The sequence below is a fragment of the Vigna unguiculata genome, chromosome 3 (genome assembly GCF_004118075.2).
Source record: "Vigna unguiculata cultivar IT97K-499-35 chromosome 3, ASM411807v1, whole genome shotgun sequence".
Classification (NCBI taxonomy): domain Eukaryota; kingdom Viridiplantae; phylum Streptophyta; class Magnoliopsida; order Fabales; family Fabaceae; genus Vigna; species Vigna unguiculata.
The window spans coordinates 25234953-25252434 of record NC_040281.1 but is presented as its reverse complement, the minus strand read 5'-3'; the positions used below and the strand labels follow the sequence as shown (position 1 = coordinate 25252434).

The following is a 17482-nucleotide window of genomic DNA, read 5'->3' as shown; positions in this document are numbered from 1 at the left end:
CAAATGACTATTTCTTATCTCATGAGTCACATGTTCTTCTTGGAAGAGTAATCGTGAGTTTCTCCTTAGATATTAAAATTACCATATGCCTTATCCTAATTTTAGAGAGTCACCTATGTGCATTGTTAAATTAGGAGTTAACTAAGTGTTAAATATATCATTAATCGATTTAGTATTAGGTTATGTAATATTATGACTACACTTATGATTCTCTTTGTTTTAGACACATCCAATATGACTATTCCACTTCTTGACCAAGGCATAAATCTATAAAAGGAGAGTCAAACCCCTCTTGTAAGCCACCTGTGAAGAATGTGTAAAATCACTTTTGTAAGATGTATTTGAGAGAGTCTTTAGTGAATTCTTTTTTTACTTTCGTTCTTATCTTGAAATTTTTTTTTCAAGTGGTGAATCCTCGTGACACTAATGAGAATCAACTTCAAGATGGAGTGCATTTTTTTTTTCTTTTGCACCTTATTCTTGTCTTTCTTTGTGTTTTGATTTATCAAATCAAACCATGAGTTATTCTTTTTACTTCATTATTGTTATGTTTTCTTTCATGTATTGTAAGTTCTCCAACACTTCTTGAATTGATCAAATTCTATCATCTTTCTAAATATTACATAAACAAATAACCACTTAATTGAAATAAATCTTAAAAAAACTTGATTTTTGACTTTTTGAATCAGTTGAACAATTTTAATTTTAAAACAATGATACTTACTTATTAAAGTAAAACTTAATTACATCATAAGTAATTTATATTTAATTTCATAAAAAGATAATGACACTAAATATTTACAATTTTATTCTTTTAGTAAACTCTAAATAATATTAATGATAGTTTTATCCAAGAAGACAATCCACCATGTACTAAAAAAAATATCATTTTGCCTCTAAGGAATATATATATATATATATATATATATATATATATATATATATATATATATATATATATGGATTTTCATAGCATTTTATCATTTGAAAAAGTTAATAATTAAAACATGAATTATATTTACTATGTTGATTTCTTGAAGACTTTTAACGAATAATATATGCGCCTGTGACCTAATGGATAAGGTGCTTGACTTCTAATCAAGCGATTGTGGGTTCGAGTCCCACCGGGCGTGTATAATTGAGTTTTTTTTCTTAATTTTTGTTCTAAAAAATTAGTTTTTCTAAATTTTCTATAATACTTTTACCAACTTAGTTGATTTGTTTGAAAATTGGAATGCATCATAAGAGTCTTCTCGTAGAGTGCTCTAATATTAACTAATCATATTTTCATTGTAATATTAACTAATCATATTTTTATTTTGAGTAATTTCATTTGTATCACTTTTCTTGAGTTAGTTTTTAATAGTTTTTTATACATGTTCTAGAGGATTTTGTATGTAATTTTAGGGGTTCAAAATAAATCTTTGTTTGACTAAGATTCTTAGGTTGTGTTTAAATCATTCGTATGAGCTTTTTATGTATAAGTAGAACATCTTGTGAGAGTTAAAAACCTTGGAACTAGTGAGTTAAAAGCTCAATTCCAGGTAAGGAAAGTTAACTATTTGCTTGTTTTATTTGGTTATGATTGGTTGATTTGAATATGTGAATTATATTTGTGATGAGATATAATGTAAATATTGATTGTTGTGTTGAATACTATTTGATGTTGTGAGTTGAATGATTCTATTTTATTGATAAACAATAAGATGATAAGTATATTAATTTGGATTAATTAGTTGATGGTGACCTATTTCAGAATTGAATTGTACATAATGTGGCTTGAAAAAGTTATAAATATATATGTTGGAGCCAATTGAGCAAATTGATTTATCTATCAGGTTTATGAATTTATGCAGACTCGTTGGATGAGTCATTCAATCACTAAGCGAGTGTGAAAAAATATAATTATAGAGAGCTTAAGACGTTCCACCCGTTGGACAACTTAGAACTAGTGGAAATGATGCACCAGAGTTTGGGTTGTTAGGCAAGTGATATTTATAATCTTAGGGTGGTTGGGTTGTTTGGTGAGGTCTAGCTTTATTGGACAAACTTGTTGGTTTTTGTCTCTAGTACATGGTCATTGGGCGAGTTAGTTTCCTCGTTGAGTAAAGTAAATTTTTCAAAATTAAGAGAGCTAAAAATTAATTGATCGTTGAATGAGTGTACCTCTTTAGGGTAATTTGTTGAGCGAGTGAGATTAATGACTAAGTGAGCCTGAGTTTTTAAACACTCTTAGCTTAGTCTCACTAGCGTGTGCATGTGTGTGAGATAAGCTACACACACCCCACACACATCAATAAAAATTTACATAATTAAATACAAAAAAGTCATTGCCACATTTAAATAATTAAATACAAATACATTAAATGTAAAAAAGTTCTCCTTGCATTTCAATATTTAAATATAATAAAAACAATGACATTCACTTCAAATATCTTATTGAAAAAAATTACCACGAACTTATCTTAAATTACTATCTATTATACTACTCACTTATTTTTAGATAAATTAATATCCGTAAATGACAATATTTCTCAAATAACTCTTTTTTCTTTCAAATCATTTCTCTTACAACGTATTACTCTTTATTTTATTTTACTAAACATTACTCACTATTTTAAAACAAAAATTACAATTACATATAATCATATTTATAATTTTTAACATTACATTAAACTTCTTTACAAATCATTTCACCCACAATAATCTTATTAATTAATTTTACTTTTCTATCTTATTATACCAAAAATTTTATCCAATAAATTATTTTAACTAAATAAATATACATTTTCAAATTTAATTTTATAAAAAAACCATAATTATAAAAATTATCACTATAACTTTTGTATTTGTTTTTATTTATTTATTTCATCACATCCCTAATTTTTAAAACGTAAAAAAAAAATTCAAAAATTGAATTTTTAAAAATCGAATTTTGATTAATATTCCGATGAGATTTAACGAAATTGGATGTAAGACCCATTTTCTTAAAACCAAAAATACCTACTTTTGGAAAACATATACGTAATTCTCATCTCCTTTACACAACTTTCTCTCTAAAACCTCAATCTTCTCACTTCGAGAACTTACCCGAATCTCATATTCTTCTTGATCAGAGGTTGTTTTTGTAGTCACCGTGAAGAATGCTACGAAACCCACTGTTTGAAATCGTGCATGGAGTAGGTTTCGGTTCTGCCCATTTTTAGAGTTGAATATGTTTTTTCACTCGTTCTTGCGTTTTTGTAGATTGCATATGGTCCTTTTCATCCCCAAATTTATCCTTGCACGTTGGCAAATTCGGCCTTATTCTCATATCATTGATTTGATCTTCCTTGCATGTGTAGATAGTGGTTTCGTGGGAGGAAGCTGTGGAAAAATGTGAACATCTTTTTGGTGAGGGAAGTTAATTAGAGCTTTTATATGTTGTGTTTTCACTAAAATTGTTGATTGTGATTTGTGATGTTGAGAACTTGGCATTTGAAATGATTGCTTGTTTGGAATTATACTGAGTTTTTTGATTGAATCTATTATGGTATATATGTTTAATATATGCTCATTGATGATGTTGGAAATTTCGGTGAAATCAAGTGTGTTTGGAGCTAAATTTCGGAGAAATCAAGTGTGTTTAGAGCTAAATTGTGAATTTGGGATTATGATTGAATCGAGGGTTTTTACTTGAGTAATTAATCTAATTGGTATAACGTACAACATTTTTTATTGGTTCACATGTAGAGTTCATACTTCAGCAGTACAAAAATGGCACATCCAAGCATTGCGCTCGGTAAACATGGTTGGGATACCTACAAGGACAATACTGGCCATAATATTTACAAATGAGGATTTTAAAGCCCCTGACCCTGACCAAAATGACCCTATGGTTATATTGATTGAATTGACCGACTTCTGTGTAGAAAAGACCCTTGTGGATAAAAGGATTTCGGTTAACATTATATATGGAAAGACTTTCTGGAAACTAGACATTGTTGAATAATTGATAATACCTTATACCGAGCAGATCATCAGTTTCTCAAAGGAAATGATTTACATAAGAGGCTATGTAGACCTCCATATGAGATTGTAGATGAAAACCAAAAAGGAAATACGACCAAGGTATGATATCTGCCAGTGGAAGCAAACTTCCTATAGTGTGTTGTTGGGACAACCGTGTTTGAATAGTTTGGCGACAATGGTATCCATACCACACCTCGCCATGAAGTTCGCTTTGGATTAGGGGGATGTGGTGACAGTACATGTTGATTAGAAAAGGGATAAGGACTACACAATGGGTTAAAAGTTACCCTTACTACCCTCCTTGGACCAAGAGCGAAAATGTGGTACCTATGTTGGATTTTGACCCTCGATCAAGCAATGATGACCAAATTGAGCCTAGAGAAAGGAAGGTTTGATGGAGATTGAAGGGGCCTTTACAGTACACTCAAATCGGTGGAGAGCTAACATAGACGTAGCACAAGCTTTTAACCTTGATTTTGGAGAAAATAAAGACATGTTTGCATGGACATCGTCCGATATGCTTGGAATATACTCAGGTGTTATGACTCTTAAGCTTGCAATATATAAAGATTCTCGGCCAATAACACAGAATAAAAGAAGGAATGGAGAAGAGAGAAGGGCACCCATAAAGACAAAAGTCACAAAATTCTTCAAGCCAGATTTATCAGAGAAATCAAGTACACCTCATAGTTGGCCAACATCGTCCTAGTGAAGAAGGCGAGTGGACAATGGTGTATGTGTACTGATATCAATGGCCTCAATAAAGCCTTCCTTAAAAATGCTTCTCCCTTGCCTATAATCGATCAACCTATAGATGGAATGTTTAACTATACAATGTTGTGCTTCTTAGATGCGTAACCTGGTTACAACTAGATTCCCATGTTCCACCTAGACAAAGACAAAACTGCTTTCATCACCGAAAGCGCAAACTACTGTTATGAAGCAATGTCGCTCGACCTGAAAAATGTGGGAGCCACTTATCAAAGACTGATAGATAAGATCTTTAAAGAGCAAATCGATAGGAATATGGAAATTTACGTGAGCGATATGGTGGTCAAGTATAACTCTATGAAGAACCATGTTCAAGACCTGGAAGAAATGTTTCAACAGATTAGGTAGTATAACATGCTCCTTAACCCTTTAAAGTTTGTTTCTAGAGTTAGTGGAGGAAAGTGTTTAGGTTTCTTGCTCTCCGAGTGGGGAATCAAGACAAATCTTGACAAGTGCGATAAGCCTAAAAACCTCAAGGAGGTTCAAAGATTAGTGGGGAGGCTGACATCTCTAGCATGATTCTTGCCAAGACTAGTCGAGTATATAAGGCCTATAGTGAAGGCGATGAGGAAAAACACGATAGACAAATGGTCCGATGAGTGTGAAGTAGCATTCTTGAGATCAAACAAGCCCTAACCGCACCACCCATCTTGTGCAAACCAGTCAAGGGAGAAGACCCCCACTTATACCTCTCAATAGATCTACTGGGTAGCTTAGTAGTTGAGTCAAACGTGTGATATCTACATGTAGACGGGTCATCTAGGCAGAAAGGTGGAGGTGCAGGCATAGTCCTCGAAGGACCTAAACATATCATAGTGGAACAAGCAGTGGCGTTCCATTTCAAAGTATACAACAATCAGGCTAAATATGAAACCCTCATGATAGGGATATGATTGGCTAAATACATAAGGCAACTAAGGTAAATTACAGAAGTGAGTCACACTTGGTCGTTCGTCAATATACATGAAACTACCAAGTCAAAGACGAACTTCTATTGTAGTATTATCATGTGCTAAAGCAATTGGTTGGTCAATTTGATAAAGTTACTCTCAAGCATGTACCAAGAGAAAGCATAACAAGGACCGACTGCTTGTCAAAAGTTGTAGGAAGTAAGAAAAGATGTCAGTTGAACATAATTGTATGGCAAAATCTCTCACACCTAACGGTGTTACACATAACGTGTGCAAACGTTGAGATTGATTCTCAAGATTGGAGAAGTGAAATCTGTGCTTTCATTTATAACCCACAAGAGGGAGAATTTATTAAACCATCAGAACCAAGGCGGGTTGCACAACTTGTAATAATTGACGACGATTTATACTTATACCCTTATAAAGTGTTTGTCCCCAAACGAACCTAAGTATGTAATGAAAGAGATCCATGATGGCGTTTGTGGACTACATTATGGTCGATGAGCCATGGTCGCCCGTATATTGAGATCAGGTTACTATTGGCCAACTCTGAAAGTCGTATCAGACGAATACAGAAAGAAGTGTGAACAATGTTAGGTGCATGATAACGATAGGCATCAACTAGCTGGTTAGCTACATAAATTCACTTCTCCTTGGTCATTCACATAGTGGGGGATGGACATAGTATGACCCTTATGTCCTGCACCAACACATAAGAAATTCATCCTTATAACACTAGATTACTTTACCAAGTGGGTAGAAGCATAAGCATTGGCAACAATAACGTCAAGGTAGGTGCAGGCATTTGTATGGAGAAATTTGATTTATTGATTTAGCCAACAAAAGATTTAGCCTACACTGATAAGACATTGAAGGATTTTTACAAGGGTCTAGGCATAAAACACATCACAGGCTTAGTAGAGCACCCTTAGACGAACAATCAGGCTAAAACAACCAATAAGGTGGTGGTAGTAGAACTAAAACGAAGAATCGAGAACGCCAAAGGAACTTGGGCTAAGGAACTTTTAGAGGTCCTATGGGCATACCGATGCATTCCACATAACACCATAGGAAAGTTACCATTCAACTTGACATATGGATCTGATGTAATGCTCCAGGTTGAGATAAGAGAACCGACAATCTGTAAACAGATCCAAAACATGAACCTAAAACGATGAATACTTGAGAACCGACTTGGATCTAACTGATAAGTGTCAATAATAAGTAAATTTTCCATTTGAAATTAACACTTATCATGTATCAAATGGTGCTATTTGTGTACAGAACAAACCTCCTTAGCTTAAGATACAAAATGAGATATTGAGAAATCACTAACATAAAAAGTGCTTATAACATCTATTATTTTTGGCTTTTGACGTCTGTGAAAATATCGACATCATATTGGGTGACGTTAAAATTAACGTCTGAAATAAATACTAACGTTACTTAACGTCGAAAATAGAGGTGATCGACGTCCCTTAACGTCAGTTCAATCCTAACCCCACGTTTAACTAGCGCCATCTAGAGGCAAAAAAAAAAACTAGAGTTGACATTTGTCCTTGCAGTGATAGACGTCAAATGACGTGTGATGTCGGGCAGTGCAATAGTCGACGTCTTTGACGTTTGTCAATACAAGGACAGACGTCAATACCAGTTGTTTTTTTAAGTGTTTTGTTGTATTTACAATTTCCCACACTTGAAAAATAGAAAAGTTCAAGAACAGTTCACAAATATTCCAGCAAAATGGTGGATTTACAATCTTAACTAATAATTGTAAAGCTGTCTAAACTCTTACAATTACCACAAAACTAAAAGTTTCATCAAGAAATTGTTGTCCTACAATGTTTTTAAACAAAAATTCTAATGTTATTGTGGGTCCTAACTCCATTGTTCCAATAAATGTGATGTACACTCATGTCTTAGTGTTTGGATAGTGTCATCCGTTAGAGGTGATGAATTCTTGAAGCACTGAAAAAATAATACAAATTCATATGTATGCATATCATTTATTACCTCTATCCAATCACCTTTAATTGTAGTTCGAATGATTGTTCTTATCTTAGACATGACATAATACCCACATTCCCATGAATCTTCTTACTTGTTACACTAAATATGACAAAGAAAATAATCACATATCAAGTTCATCAGTTGACATGCGAAAATTAATAACTTGCTAAATGAATGAGTTACAACCTTTGGGTATAATACTTTAATCTGTTATGCTCTAGGCTTACTCACAACTCTAATGAAATTTTTGAAACATAAAATATAGGTTAGTTTAAATATAACTAAGTACATAATATGAAAAAAGACAACTCTTACTCTTGTAACATATTTTTAAAAGCATGTTTAATCTTCCAATGCAATGAACAAAACCATACATTGTGCATTGATTTGGAATGATGAACAATAGTTGCCAATGAGACTTATCATCAATCATAACTACTTAGTTGAATAATTAACAATAATTGATAAAATATTACAAGCAATAACACATACCCATAAATGTATGGCACAATGTAGATCTCTCTATTTGATTCAACCATCCATGTTTGCAAATAACTTTTCATGTGAGCATGTGCGTTTCCAAAAGTTTAAATGATTTTATGTTCAATGAATCCATACATGAAAGCTTGACCTTGTTCCACAATTACTTTGTCCATGTACGTACAATAAGACAATTAGGTATAAATTAAAAAGTACCAATTCCAAGTTTTAAATATGGAATACAATAAAAAATCTTACATGTACCGTAGTTGTAAACTTGAAATATTTAACATCTTGTCTCCCGTAATGATCTCTAGTGCATCATTCAGATTGATGTATAATGGGACATGACAGTTGGAGTTGTCAAAATGGGTTGGAACCCGCGAGCCAACCCGACCCACGACGGGTTCGGGCCGGGTTGAACCCGTGGTGAGCCGGGCAGGGTCACCAACCCACAAATAAAAGGGTCACACACGTGTTTTTTGTTAAGTTGGGATTTGCGTTTTGGTTAGGTTAGGTTGTTTTTTTAGCCAACATATTAATAATTTGGTATATTTTTTATTTTAGTTTGTATTTGGATTGTATTGAAGTTTATTTAGATTTTAATTATAATTATAATTTAGTTTTAACTGAAAATAAATAAATAAAATTGTAGTTTTTTAAATAAGTGAGCCCGTGAGCCAACCTGTTTAACCCACCAAACCGTGGTGGGGTGGTTTGGGTTCAAATTTTTTTGGCTCGCTAATAAGTGAGCCAGGTTGGATTCGCTCACTAAGTTGTCGTCCTATGTCCATTACGCACGGAGGATCTTCATCAACCAATATCTCATACTGACTTGTGTAGTAAGTATGATCTGCACCAAAGCATGAGTCTTTTGTGCTCACACGATGTCTTGTTGGACCTTGAGTGAGGATCTCCATATTCTGTTGTTGCATGGATAGAAGCTTTTCTTCAAGTGCTCTTTTTATTTGTTGTTTTTATTGAATTTGTTCCATGAAGTGTTGCTCCATAATTCCCTTGTGTTGGTTCATTTTTTTCCTCCATTTGTTGCTCTATCTACCTCAAGGCCTCTTGCCTCAATGGTTCATCCGTATAACTAATCTTGTTAAGATCCACCAAGTGAAGCTGAGGTCATTTGTCCCCACACCCGAATTGTTATCAACCAATTTACACTTGAAAATTGGCACTCTAAAAGTTACATAGTCAACTTCCCATATTTCTTGTATTATTGCGAAGTAACTCATGGATGCCGTAATTGGATTTTTGTCCTTAGATCTAAAAAAATGTACACCTTCAACATGAAGCGTAACCCCACTGTTTTGAATTTTACTTTTGTCATCTTCTATCTTTGAATAGAAATAGTAATTTTTTATGTAGTACCTGCCATACGTGATCACATCGGTGTTCGATCCACGAGCTAGCCTCAATAGAGTTTTAGAAACATTTGGAATCACATAAAATTTTTTCTTAAACCATGATAAGAAAGTTTTGTTATGTTCATTAGGCGCCCATTTTTCACTCATACGTGGGTGTGCAGACTTAATTTCATCAATGTGTTGTGAAATGTAAGGAATCACTTCTACAATGTTGTTTAAGATGTACAAATGAGCTTGATCAAAGTTTTTTCTCCTAACACTTTGAATCTTCACTCCTAGAACACCCTTGCCTTCACATTTACCTTCATGTTTGCTCTTAGGAACTCCAACTGGTTCATAACTTGGCATATAACTTGAGCAGAATTCAACGGCTTCTTCTACAATGTACCACTCTATAATTGAAGCTTTCGGTCGATACTGTTATTTGACATATCCCTTTAAGATTTTAATGTATCTCTCAACTGGGTACATCCATCTCAAGAAAATCGGCACACATAATTGAATTTTCCTCACTAGATGAACTATCAAATGAACCATGATATCGGAAAATGAGGGTGGAACATACATTTCCAATTGACACAATAGTCTAATGGCCTCATTTTCCAAATCATCTAACACTCGAGGGTTAATAACTTTCTTGCATATTGCATTAAAGAACATACACAAACGTGTTAGAATACCTCTAACAAAAGGAGGTAAGATGACTCGAATAACTACTGGTAACAAATGTTGCATCAACACATGACAGTCATGGGACTTTAAACCAACTAACTTTAAATCTTGCATAGAAACAAGACTACTAATATTTGAAGAGTAACCTTGGGGAACCTTCACACTTCTTACAGATTGACAAAAAATTTTCTTCTCTTTTCTAGAAAAAGTGTGACAGGTTGGGGGCAGGTAGGTGCATCTTCCAATTGATTGTGGATGTAACCTAGAATGGATGCCTATGTCGGCCAAATCTTGTTGTGCTTTTACTCCATCCTTGGTTTTTACTTTTACGTTTAGTAAAGTCCCGATGACTTTATCACATACAATGTTTTTCAACATGCATCACGTCTATACAATGTCGTACCTCAAGTTTACACCAATATGGAAGATTAAAGAGGACTGGCCGTTTCTTCCAAATGTTTTTCTCTGTGGTCTTCTGCTTTTGATGTTCGTCGAACATAAAATCAATGTTTTTCACTTGGTTGTATACTTCTTCACCATTGCGATGTCTCGTCACAACTTCATCCGTAATAGTTCCATTAAATGTTTTTTTCATTCTACGGTAAGGATGATTTCGAGGAAGGAATTTTCGATGTTTTGTATACACAATTTTCTGACCGTGTTTTAATTGAATATCACTCGTGTTTTCTTCACGAATGGGACATGCGAAATGACCTTTAACACTATAATCACTCAAGTTTCCATATGTTGGGAAATAATTTATGATGCAAAACAACATTGCATGCAAACATAAAGTTTCTTGACAATATGAATCGTACACATTAATGCCTTCTTCCCATAATAGTTTCAAATCATTGATCAATAGGTTTAGGTACACATCAATGTCATTTCCAGGTTGTCTAGGACCCAATATCATCATAAATAACATCATATATTTTCTCTTCATGCACAACAAAGGAGATAGATTGTAAATCATCAACAAAACTGGCCATGAACTTTGTTTGCTACTTAACTTCCCATAAGGATTTATACCATCTATAGCAAGTCCAAGTCTTAAGTTTCCTAACTCTGCACCAAAGTCTGAAAATGTTTCATCAATCTTCTTCCATTATGGATAATCAACTAGGTGTCGAAGAAGATTATCACATTTTCTTCCATCAACGTGTCATTTTAGGTTCTTTGCATCTTCTTTAATGGAAGGTATAATTACTGATTTGGTCCCCTAATTTTTTAGTTAGGTCAATTTGGTCCCCATATTTTTGGTTGGTTCAATTTAGTACCCTAATTATTTAAAAGAGTTCAATTTGGTTCTCTCCGTTAAGTTGGAGTTAACACCTTGTTCGTACATGACACGTGTCAAGCCGTTAAATTTTCTATTTTTTTTCAACTTTTCTTAAAATTTTCTTAATTTTTAATTTTTAATTTTTAATTTTTTTTTCTAAAAATTTATAATCTGTCACGTGTCAGGTTAATGTCGTGCCACGTGGTAGTTTACAGTCATGATTGAGTGTTATTTTAATTTTTCGTTATTTTAATAATATAATTGATTGTGATGAGTGATAATATAATCCTAAATTTATAGGAATTATCACGAAACATGAATTGGTTGAATTGGTTGTGTGTTTGCTTTGGAATTGGATGGTTGTGTGTTTGAACCTTGTTACACTCGAATTAAGTTTTCTTTTAGGAGTAGAGAAACCCTAGCTATCAGAGAGGCATAAGGCAGCCTAGGGAAACATCTTGGAAGCATTCTGGAGCATAAAGGGCTGTGTTTCAAAGAGGATTGAGGGTTGTTGTTGAAGGTGTCAAGGGAGGTATTGTTGACCAAGAAGAAGCTCTAAAATTCTCAAGTTTTAGCAAGGAAATCCATGTTAGGGGAGCTACGGGTAGCGGGTAGTGGGTAATTTAATACCCGTTTCTTAACGGGTCGGGGTCGGGTATCATATACCCGTACCCGCGGGTATCCGCTACCTGTTAAGAAAATGAAATTACATATTTATCCTTTTTAGGTTATGAGATATTAGGTTGATGCTGAAGTTCATTTCTTTTTTTGGCTCATTGCTGCCGTCCAAGTGCTCTGGGATTGTCGAAGAGGTAAACCCATGCTTCTTCTTTCATTTTCTCTCTTACACACTTAACATTCATCCCCAAAAATTGTTCTTGCTCCCTCTACAACTCCGTTTTTACTCAACAACCCTTTTGGGTATTATCATTTTTGTTAACCCATTTTCCTTTCATTCTCTGCTCCCAGTTTTCTCGTGTTGCATCTTTCGAAGGTTGTCCTCCAATCCTTTAAATTTCGGGTGAAGCTTCAAAAGGGGTATGTTTTCTATCTCTTATTTTAGTTCTAGGTTAATACATGAACTTGAACTGCTCATGACTCTGATTATTTCTTATTGAATAAACTCAACTATCCAATTATTTTTTCCTGTTCGATTAAGGTCATTTATGGATCTGGAGAATTGAGAGATATACATCTTTTAAAATTGGAAGTTGGGATAAAGGCTAAAAATTGACACTGATTAACCACCTAAAACAAGGCCATTAAAACTTGAAAATTTGTCTTTAAATGAAATTTTAAGACATAATTTTCTTTCTTTCTAAAGATATTAAAAACCATACCAAAGAATATGATACTTAAATCAATATCGATATATAATATATAATGACAGAGAAAGGGCATGATTAAAAAATTGAATAAGAAATATATATGCATGATTAAGAAAACTTATGAATTGACGTGAACCTAGTTTTTTTACTATTTCAATTCAAGTTCATTCATCTTTTATGCCATAATCATGTCACATGAATGATTATATTAAACATGATTTAGTCTTTTTTTTATATTCAAAATTTAATTTTTTGTTATGTTTTAATATTTATAGAATGTCTAATCAAGATACATTTTTCCCTATGGATGATGGCCAACAAGGAACATTTGTAGAACTAAATGCAAATGTAGGAGATTCAAATCAAAATGATGTTCCTATAGATTCTATTCCAGGAGAAACCGAAAGTTCAACTCCAACTGTTAATTAAGAAGACTACTGTCAGATGTTTGGAATCACTTTAAGAGACAAAAGGTAGATGGAAAATAGAAAGCGATATGCAATTATTGCCCCAAAAGTCTTTTGGGTGACGCAAAGCAAGGTACATCACATTTGGGAAGCCATTTCAAGAGTTGCAAGCTTCAGACAACACGGGACATCAGACAATCCTTTTTAAAAACTCATAAAGAAGGTGGTGAAACTGTAGTTGTTGGAAACTATGTTTTTAATTAACAAACAGCTAGAGATATACTCCGTAAGATGATAATTCTACATGAGTATCCAATGTCAATGGTTGATCATATAGGCTTTAAAGAATTTTGTGATGCTGTTCAACCACTATTCAAGGTGATTTCTCGAAACACCTTAAAAAAGATATTATGAAGGATTAGAATGTAGAAAAAGAGAAGATGAAATTAATGTTGTCAAGGATTCAAAGTCGAGTTGCAATTACCACTGATATGTGGACTGCTACTAATGAAAATGAAGGCTACATGACTATAACAACTCATTTTATTGATGATTTATGGAGGCTACAAAGTCGACTTATGAGGTAATAACATTTTACTTTATTTTGATTTTATTTTCATATTAACTTTGTTCTTCTTGACTAGATTAATTAAATTTGTCTTTCAAATATAGGTTTATGTATGTGCCTGTTCCTCATACTAGTCAAGTTCTTGCTGAATTGTTGGTTGAATGCTTAATGGATTGGAATCTAGATAGAAAAGTTTCTACTTTGACAGTCGATAATTGCACTACGAATGGTGCTATGATTGATCGCATTTTAGATAAGCTCTCAAGTAGGTCTCTTATTTTGGGTGGCCAACTATTTCACATGCGATGTTGTGCACATATATTGAATTTGATTGTGAAGGATGGTTTGTCCATAATTGCTAATGTCATTGAAAAGGTTAGAGACAATGCTAATTTTTGGACAGCTACACCAAAAAGAGAAGAGAAATTTATAGAGACAGGTGCTCAATTGAATATTCAATTCAAAAGAAAATTAGTTGTTGATTGAAGAACTAGGTGGAATTCTACATTTTTAATGCTTCAAGTAGCCATACAATACAAGGAAGTATTTGATCGTTTATCACAACGAGAGAGTCAATATAAAGCTTTGCCCAATACACATGATTGGCAAATGGCAAATGAAATTTGTCAAAATTTGGAAATATTTTATGATGTGACACTCTTGTTTTCTGGTACTTATCCAACTGCGAACATTTTTTTTCCAAAGGTATGCCAAATTAAGTTGGCTTTGATGGAACGGCTTAACTCTTCCAATTCTATTATTCATCAAATGACTGCATCTATGGTTTTAAAGTTTGTTAAGTATTAGGGTGTGATAAGTGGAGTGATGGCTATAGGTATTGTGTTAGACCCCAGGTATAAAATTGATTTGTTGGATTACTTTTTCCCTCAGATATATGGTGATCAATCTGATTGTGAAATTGAAAAGGTGAAGATTCTTTTTAAGGACTTGGTAAGAGAGTATGAAATAAACATGAAAGGTAAGAAGTTAGTTTCTTCATGTCAAAATCCAAACATAACTATATGCCAAAGTGTTGATGGAAGAAAAGATGTTTGGAGGAGAGATTTTGCAAAACATCAGATTGCAAAGAAAAGTGAACCATCAAATTATAAGTTGGAACTTGACTATTACTTGGAGGAACCGACACTACCTGATTCAGATGAATAATTTGACATTTTAGTTTGGTGGAAGGCTAATGGATTAAAATACCCAATTTTTCAAATGATTGCAAGAGATTTTCTAGCCATTCTGATCTCAACAGTTGCATTTGAGTCTTCTTTTAGTACTGGTGGTCGATTTCTTACTCCACATCATAGTAGATTACAACCAGACACTTTAGAGGCATTGATGTGTGTTCAAGATTGGCTATGGACTAACATAGAAGGTAATTAAATTAGCACTTCAAATAACATTTATATTCATTCAAATGATTGACTATGACAAATGAATTGATTTTCCTTTTCAGGTTCTTCAAAATTGAAAGTGGACAAGATGAAGCTTAATACAATACTAGAGGAGATAATTGATGATGATGTTAGTAGTTTTACTTTTAATATTTTATTCTAATTTTACTAATAGTGTCACTATGTCATTTATTGATGACTTTATTTGTGTTTTATTTGTTTCAGGAATCAAGTGGTCAACATGAAGATATTGGAGAGGAAACATAGATCTTAGACTATTATTTTTAGAAGAATTATTTTTTAAATTTCTTATATTTGGGATGTATGTTTTAGGTACTATTAATTTAAATTTATGTTTTAACTTTTATTTAGTTGTTCATTAACTTCTATTTGGATGTATGCTTAATTTTTTTTTCCGCAATTTAATTTGGACCTCATTTAAAAGTTAATAATTTTTTTTAAATATCCGCGGGTATCCAATGAGTACCTGCGCATTGAAAAATATCTACGGGTATTTTTTATGCGGGCGTCCAACGGGTAACGGGGCGGGTAACAAGTACAATTTTTTCTTGCAAGTCAGGTAACGTGTAGGCACTATCCGTGCCCGATCGACCTGTTTCCATCCCTAAGCATGATTATGTATGATTCTTCTCTGCCTTTGCTTGAATTTCGTGTTTCTAGAAATTTTACAAAAATCGCTTGGCGAGTCTTCAAAGTCGGGCGACTCATGCCATTATTCTGTGAAATTCTAGGTTCCTGTGAGGAACCACCTGGCGGCAAGAACCACCCGCCAAACGACGCATGTATGCTCCTAGTTTTTCTGGGTTTTTGAATGAAGGGCCTGACGGTGATGAACAACCACTAGGCGACGCGAGCATAGTGACTCGATTTTTTATGTTTTTGTGTGTTCTAGGTGGATTCTGATCGGGGAAGAAGGAAACTTTATCAATGAATTGATTATTGGATACTAGAAATTGGGAAATTATGATGTGAATTGAAGTTGATTTGATAAAATTGTATGAACGCTCTTTTAATGTTTGGAAATTTGGGGTTTTGATGACACGAGGTTAGTTAGTGGTTGAATTGCACTGGAATATGTTAATGGATGTTTATAGGTTGTAAAATTATATAACTATAAGGAGAATCAAATGTGAAGTCATAGAAATATGCAGAGAAAGGAAACTGGGAATGTTGGGTGTTTTCGTAGGTGTAGAGAAATTATGGGTTGTACCTAAAATTGTATGCATCGCTTAGCAGCACTTGAATTACCGCCAGGTGCCAGCGTAGTGAATCCTACACTGTGTGGCTGTGAGATGCGAGGAGGGTTTGGGGACTTCTCCCTTAGTCTCTTTATATAGGAATTGGACTGGCTTTTCTGTTGTTAAAATCTCTCAAATATCTTTTAAAATAAAGATAAATATAAATATTTAAAAATATTTAGAGAGATATATACTATTTGATAAATATAGTTGGTTGATAATATCAATATCTAATATATTTAAATTAATTAATTACTTAAAGATATATGATAAATTATCACCAATTAGTATTTGTATTAATTTTCCAAATTAATCCTTTGCAATCTCCTTAAATTATCTTCTAAATAATCCAATATCTTCAAGATATATTTGTTTGTTGTGTAACTAAAAAGATTCAAGAAGATCTTGTCATATTTAAACAGATTTGGTAGTTATTATCTTTTAATATTTTATGATATAATTAAATAAGATAATTATTTAAAAATATCAAATAAAATATCTAAAGATATATTTTCCCAAATTATCTTCTATCATAAAGATAAAGAAAACCGCAAGGTCCAATTTTTTTGTTCCTCTCTTCTTGGTTTAGCCAAACTTCTTCACTTTTCCAAGTTTTTCTTGTCGTCTTCATGCAATGCTTGGCCTGAATTTTTGTGCTACTAGATCATGACACATGTCTTTATCTGATTGGTTAATTTAATATTTGGAGGATTGCCACATGGCATGATCTGAGTGAGTTGGGTTTAAGTGGTAGGAGGGGTGTAAATAGATATTGTTCCTGCAGAGGGACAAATAAGATAAGTTAGGCACGAGCGTCACCTTACTATGTAGTCCGCTATCTCCTTAGTTGGCCTCTTCCCATTCGATACATGCCGGCTTGAACCCAAGAGGGGTTACCTGCAGAAGAATCTTCGAAGCTCAAGTAAGTCAAAGCTCTCAAGAGTCAAATCAGCAATTAATGAATGTGTACCTTTAAATGATGGGGTCCACGTGTATTTATAGAC

General features: G+C 33.5%; 1 long non-coding RNA gene and 1 other non-coding gene across 2 annotated transcripts; both read left to right on the top strand.

Annotated features, from left to right (window-relative positions):
• Window positions 1-1060: 1060 nt before the first annotated feature.
• On the top strand, window positions 1061-1133 carry TRNAR-UCU. Its single transcript has one exon. It is a non-coding gene; the product is annotated as a tRNA-Arg (tRNA).
• Window positions 1134-3012: 1879 nt separating this feature from the next.
• Window positions 3013-15614, top strand: LOC114176383. The gene is made up of 8 exons (XR_003602996.1): window positions 3013-3179; window positions 3345-3393; window positions 11919-12325; window positions 12483-12551; window positions 13117-13831; window positions 13921-15200; window positions 15282-15349; window positions 15445-15614. It is a non-coding gene; the product is annotated as an uncharacterized LOC114176383 (long non-coding RNA).
• The last annotated feature ends 1868 nt before the right edge of the window (window positions 15615-17482 follow it).